Consider the following 5859-nt stretch of genomic DNA (forward strand, 5'->3'; position numbering starts at 1 on the left):
TGATAAGAGTGATAATCAAATTCTACTGACCTTCAAAGTCAGAGTCCCTGGGGATTTCCAGTTTCTTTCCCAGATCCCCAGATTGGGAAGTCTGTTGTGGGGCCTAGACCTTTACCAGCAGTACAAGAACCTCTTTGGTATAACTGTTCTCCAGTTTGTGGATCATCTGCCTGGCAGCTCTATGGTAGGGCTAATGACGACCTCCTCCAAGAGGAGTTATGCCACAATGCCACACCTCCCAGGACTGCTGCTGTCAGTGTCTCTGTCCCCACAGTAGGCCACTGCTGACCCATGCCTCCGAAGGAGACCCTCAAACATTCACAGGCAAGTCTGGTTTAATTTCTTGTGGGGGTCACCTCTCCTTTCCCTGGATCCTGGTGTGCACGAGGTTTTGTTTGTGCCTCCAAGAGTCTCTGGAAGGTATGAGGTTTGATTTTAACAGGACTGTGCCCTTCCTACAGTCTCACTTCAGCTTCTCCTTTGTCCTTAGACATGGAGTGTCTTTTTCACAGTGGCTTCCAACATCCTCCTGTCAATGGTTGTGTTGCAGCTGCTACTGCTCCTGCTAAGCCGCTTCAGTCGTGTCCGACTCTGTGCGACCCATAGACGGCAGCCCACCAGGCTCCCCCATCCCTGGGATTCTCCAGGCAAAAACACTGCAGTGGGTTACCATTCCCTTCTCCAGTTGTGTTGCAGGGAGGAAGCCAATTCTGACTCCATGTTGGCAACTGTTTCTTTGACTTGCTTTTCACTGCTTTTATTATTATAATCATACTCAATGGCTTGCCTGGAGGTCCCAGCCTCTCTGCTTGACTGTAAACTAAAGTGCCTTGGTTCAGCTCCTGGAGATAGTTTGTCCCTGACCACCTGTGAATAGAAGAGATTAACACACCGCTTCCAAAGGCTGGACATTCCCTTGGAGATGTTTTGAAAGACTGAAGACCCTTTCACTTTACTTGCCCACTGCCTCTCCCTCTCTATTCTGCCTTTTGACTTTAGTTCCTCATTGCTTCTTTCTCTCTGATCTATAAAGGAACCTGGTATCCAGACCCCAGGAAGATAGTTATTTTGAGGTGCTAGCTTGCCATCTTCTCAGTCTGCTAGCTCCTCAATTAAAGTCATTTTCCTTGCCTCAACACCTCCTCTCTCAGATTCACTGGCCTGTTGTGCAGCAAGCAGAGCGAGCTTGGACTCACTAACAATTGTTCAGTTACTAGTTGAGATTTTGGTGTTCTTGCAGAGATGAGCAAACACCCCTTCTACTCCTCATATTCTGGACAGTGACTCCAGCCATGAAATTAAAAGTGGTGTTGGAGAAGACCTTTCAGAGTCCCTTGGACTGCAAGGAGATCAAACTAGTCAATCCTACAGGAAATCAACCCTGAACATTCATTGGAAGGACTGATGCTAAAGCTGAAGCTCCAATACTTTGGCCACCTAATGTGAAGAGACGACTCATTGGAAAAGACCATGATACCGGGAAAGATTGAAGGCAGGAGGAGAAGGGGTTGAGAGAGGATGAAATGGTTGGATGACATCACTGACTCAATGGACATGAGTTTGAGCAAACTTCGGGAGATAGTGAAGGACAGGGGAGCCTGGTGTGCTGCAGTCCATGGAGTGGAAAAGAGTCAGACACGACTGAGTGACTAAACAACAATTACAAAGAGTGATAAATGTGTCTTTTGATATTCATAACACCCCGTTTTCAACCACACCAGATCTTATATTCTGGTGCTTCTCTGGTGGTTCAGATGATAAAGAATCTGCTTGCAATGTGGGAGACCCAGGTTTGATCCCTGAGTTGGGAAGATCCCCTAGAGAAAGACATGGTAACCCTCTCCAGTATTCTTGCCTGGAAAATCCCATGGACAGAGGAGCCTGGTGGGCTATAGTCCATGGGGTTGTAAAGAGTCAGACACAACTGAGCAACTAAGCAGCAGCAGACAAAACACCTAAGGATGGGGGCTAACTGCCAGAGACCAAAACGTTATTAGAGGGTTGAAAGTAGCCCCACCCCATTCTCAGGGGAGGAAAGAGGGGCTGGAGATTGAGTTCAATCACCATGACCAATGATTCAATCAATCATGCCTATGAAATGAAAGCTCTATAAAATTTCAAAATGACTAGGGTTCAGAGAGTGAATCTGTGGAGGTGCTGGAAGAGTGGTCCTCAGAGAGAGGAAGAAAGCTCTGCATCCTTTCCCCATATCTCACCCTATGAATCTCTCCCATCGGACTGTTATTGATTAACACCCTTTTAAAATAAACTGGTTAGTAAGTAAAATGCTCTCCCAAATTCTGTGAGCTACTCTAGCAAATGAATCAATCTGGAGGAGGGGGTGAAGAAACTTCTGATTTATAGCCAGTATGTTAGAGTCACAAATAACAACCTAAACTTGAGATTGGTGTCTGAATTGGGGGTGGGCCTAGGAGTGTGGGACAGTACTGTGGGACTGAAGCCCTAACTTGCGGCATCTGATGCCATCTCCTGGTAAGTTCAGTTCAGTCGCTCAGTCGTGTCCCACTCTTTGTGACTGAACTGCAGCACTCCAGGCTTCCCTGTGCATCACCAACTCCCAGAGCTTGCTCAAACCCAGGTCCATCGAGTCAGTGATACCATCCAACCATCTCATCCTCTGTTGTCCCCTTCTCCTCCTGCCTTCAGTCTTTCCCAGCATCAGGGTCTTTTCCAAGGAGTCAGTTCTTCACATCAGGTGGCCAAAGTATTGGAGTTTCAGCTTCAGCATCAGTCCTTCCAATGAATATTCAGGACTGATTTCCTTTCAGATTGACTGGTTTGTTCTCTTTGCAGTCCAAGGGCCTCTCAAGAGTCTTCTCCAACACCACAGTTCAAAAACATTAATTCTTCGGTGCTCAGCTTTCTTTATAGTCCAACTCTCACACCCATACATGCCTACTGGAAAAATGATAGCTTTGACTAGATGGACCTTCATTGGCAAAGTAATGTCTCTGCTTTTTAATATGCTGTCAGGTTGGTCCTAGCTTTTCTTCCAAGGAGCAAGTGTCTTTTAATTTCATGGCTGTAGTCAGCATCTGCAGTGATTTTGGAGCCCAAGAAAATAAAGCCTGTCAGTGTTTTCATTGTTTCTCCATCTATTTGCCATGGAGTGATGGCACTGGATATCATGATCTTAGTTTTTTGAATGTTAAGTTTTAAGCCATCTTTTTCACTCTCCCATTTTCATCAAGAGGCTCTTTAGTTCCTCTTCACTTTCTGCCATCAGCATAGCATCATAACCTCAGTGTATCTGGGGTTATTGATATTTCTCCCAGCAATCTTGATTCTAGTTTATGCTTCATCCAGCCCAGCATTTCTCATGATGTACTCTACAGACTCTTTGTGACCCCATGGACTGTAACCTTCCAGGCTCCTCTCTCCATGGAATCTCCAGGTAAACTGTGTCACAATTGAGTTTACAGCTTGCTGGGTGTTATAAAAAAAAAAAAAGACAGGTCTGACATTTAACATCATCTCCTGTGGATGAATATTGAGCAGAGCTGAAGACAAAGCTGACATCAATGAATAAGCTCATTATGGCTCTCTGGTTGGCATCCATTTAGAAGTATTTTTCACATCATCTCTTGCAGAAGAACAATGCTTGCTTTAAAAAAAAAAGTGGGTATGTGCCATTTAAAGCATTCAGTATTGTCTTTATCAGAGCCCTCATTGCTTTGGTCTCACCATATACTCTTTCTCAAAAGCAGTGCATTATTCAGTGGTTTGTTGACTAGATGAGAAGTGAAGTGAAGTGAAAGTTGCTCCATCGTGTCCAACTCTTTGTGACCCCATGGACTATACAGTCCATGGAATTCTCCAGGCCAGAGTACCAGAGTGGGTATCCTTTCCCTTCTCCAGGGGATCTTCCCAACCTGGGGATCAAACCCAGGTTTCCCACATTGCAGGTGGATTCTTTACCAGCTGACCCACAAGAGAAGCCCAAGAATACTGGAGTGGGTAGCCTATTCCCTTCTCTAGTGGATCTTCCTGAAATAGGAATTGAACGCGGGTCTCCTGAATTGCAGGCAGATTCTTTACCAACCGAGCTATCAAGGAAGCCCCGACTAGATGAGAAGTCACCATTAAATTACCACCACTCGCAAATTGTTGAAGTATCTGGTTCCAGAGCCTGCTTAGGGCCTGCTGCTGCTGCTGCTGCTGCTGCTGCTGTTGCTGCTGCTTCTGCTGCTAAGTCACTTCAGTCATGTCCAACTCTGTGTTACCCCATAGATGGCAGCCCACCAGGCTCCCCCACCACTGGGATTCTTCAGGCAAGAACACTGGAGTGGGTTGCCATTTCCTTCTCCAATGCATGAAAGTGAAAAGTGAAAGTGAAGCCGCTCAGTCATGTCCGACTCTTAGCGACCCCATGGACTGCAGTTTACCAGGCTCCTCTGCCGGAGTCCAGCTCCAGCAGCCAGGGAATCAGCCTGAAGGGGTGAGCGGTGCCGGCGGATGATGATGTAGCCTCTGACTCATAGTATGGAACTACATGTTTATTTCAAGCTTCAGGTTCTCTTTGATACTTTGACAAAAGCATTAGGTCAGAGGCTTGACATTTTCCATCTCCCCCATCCAGTCTTACTGTCTCCAGAAATCATTGTTGTCCTTCAAACAGAGTTCCTGCTTCAGCGATTCTCTCAGAATCAGCTTTACTATCTATTATCTACTTTCTCTTATGTGTCCTATACTTAACTTGTGATTACATTGTAACTCATGCTACATTCCTGTTTATTTCTTATCTTTCTAAATCCTGTTTGCCCCTAGCATCTTAAGATCACTATCTCCTAAAAAGGCTTCTAGCTGTTCTTAATTATTCCTAAACCCTAAACTCAGCAAACTTCTTTTGCCATAATTTCCCTCACAAACAGGTCTCAGAAAACAATCCTTCCCATGGCCTCAAGCTGCGGCCTACATGCTCATCCTAGAACATTCTTTGTAAAGATCCTTGAACAAATGTCAGTGGTTAATTTATAGATTATTTTCTGGGCACAACTGCAGAAGGTTTTGTGCTTTCTCATGCTTCTCTCAAGCACCTTAACATTCTTTCCAGCCAACTCAACCAAAGAAAAGAAAGAACAAGTCAGAATCACAAGGCCTAGCTCCTTCATCCCGAGGCCATGCCTGCGAGATGAGATGGGGTTGGGGCCGTGCCTCATTTTGTCAGTAATGCCTAACGTGGCTCCCAACACTCCTCTGTACATGGGATTTTCCAGGCAAGAGTACTGAAGTGGGGTGCCATCACCTTCTCCCACTTAGGGCCTGTAAACCCCATTTTTAAGAGAAACATGACTGAGGCCAGGGAAGCCTCATATGTAGGGTCTTTCAGTAATCAGGGAACAAGTCTTCCTAGAAAAGATTCATTTCAGTATTCCTACATTGTGGTACTCCAGAGTTTAACACCACTGGGCACTGCATAATTTTAAGAGTCCTCTGGTGACTGGGAAGAGGGCTATTTGAAGAGAAGTAAAAGAGAAGAGGACCTTCCTTGCTCAGGAGAACAATGGAAAGTGTAGCCTAGACATTAATTCCCTTACAGCTAATTTTGTTGAAAGACCTTAGGGGAAATAGGTTTGTTCTTGACGGTGGTCTGCTTGACCTGACTATCATTTACACAGATGCAGGGCTATAAGATACTGTCCTCGATGAACGTCCGTTTCCTCCCGAAAGAACTGGGAACCCAGGAGTCAGCAGCCCACAGAGTGCGACGACAAACAAGGGTCTGGGTTTGACCGAGTGAGGAGCTCAACAGCTCTCTCCTCGCAGACAAGCGCAGCGAACTACACGTCCCAGAATCCTTGGGTTCTCGCGTGAACTACATTTCCCAGAGGGGTATAG

This window comes from Capra hircus, chromosome 7, assembly GCF_001704415.2.
Source record: "Capra hircus breed San Clemente chromosome 7, ASM170441v1, whole genome shotgun sequence".
In the NCBI taxonomy this organism is placed as follows: domain Eukaryota; kingdom Metazoa; phylum Chordata; class Mammalia; order Artiodactyla; family Bovidae; genus Capra; species Capra hircus.